We start from the raw sequence: 1181 nt of genomic DNA, 5'->3' as shown, positions 1-1181 counted from the left end.
CTATAAGTTCCAGGAGCTTTCTGGTGAAATCTTTAGGGTTTTCTTTTTTTTTTTTTTAGAGAGAGAATCTCGCCCTGTCACCTGGGCTGGAGTGCAATGGTGCAATCTTGGCTCACTGCAACCTTCGCCTCCCAGGTTCAAGCAACTCTCCTGCCTCAGTCTCCCAAGTAACCAGGATTACAGGCGCCTGCCACCACACCCAGCTAATTTGTGTGTGTGTGTGTGTGTGTGTGTGTGTGTGTGTATTTTTAGTAAAGACGGTTTCACTATGTTGGCCAGGCTGGTCTCAAACTCCTGAACTCTTGATCCAGCCACCTCGGCCTCCCAAAGTGCTGGGATTCCATTAGTGAGCCACCACCCCCGGCCTGGGTCTTCTAAGTATAGAATAACAATCATCAGTGAAAAGAGATTGTTCGAGTTCTTTTTCTACTTGAATGCCTTTTATTTGTTTCTCCTGCCTGATTGCTCTGGCAAGGACTTCCAGTACCATAGTGAACAGTAGTGGTGAGAGTGAGCATCCTTTTCTTCTTCCAGTTCTCAAGGGGAATGCTTCCAGTTTTTGCCCATTTAGTACAATATTGGCTGTGGGTTTGTCATAGATGGCTCTTATTATTTTGAGGTATGTTACTTTGATGCCTAGTTTCTTGAAGGATTTTATCCTGAAGGGATGTTGGATTTTATTGAAAACTTTTACTGCACCTATTAAGATGATCATATGGTTTTTGCTTTCAACTCTGTATATGTGGTGAATCACATTTATTGATTTGCATGTGTTAAAGTAACCTTGTATCCCAGGAATGAAGCCTACTTGAACATGGTGAATTAACTTTTTGATGTGCTGCTGGATTAAGTTTGCTAGTACTTTGCTAAGTATTTTTGCATCTGTGTTCATCAAGGATGTTGACCTGTTTTCTTTTTTCATTGTGTCTGGCCACATTTTTGTATCAAGGTGATACTGGTACTAGTTGCACAGAAGAAGTTAGGGAGGAGTTCCTCCTCCTTGATTTTTTTTGGACTAGTTTTAGTAAGATTGGTACCTGCTCTTCTTTGTACATCTGGTGAATCCATCTGGTCCAGAGTTTTTTTTTTTTTTTTTTTTTTTTTTAAGTTGGATGTTTTTTTATTACTGATTTAACTTTAGAACTTGATATCGGTCTGTTCAGCATTTCTGTTTCTTTCTG

Source organism: Rhinopithecus roxellana, chromosome 5, assembly GCF_007565055.1.
Source record: "Rhinopithecus roxellana isolate Shanxi Qingling chromosome 5, ASM756505v1, whole genome shotgun sequence".
Classification (NCBI taxonomy): domain Eukaryota; kingdom Metazoa; phylum Chordata; class Mammalia; order Primates; family Cercopithecidae; genus Rhinopithecus; species Rhinopithecus roxellana.
The sequence above is the reverse complement of the archived record's forward strand: the minus strand, read 5'-3'. Positions refer to the sequence as shown.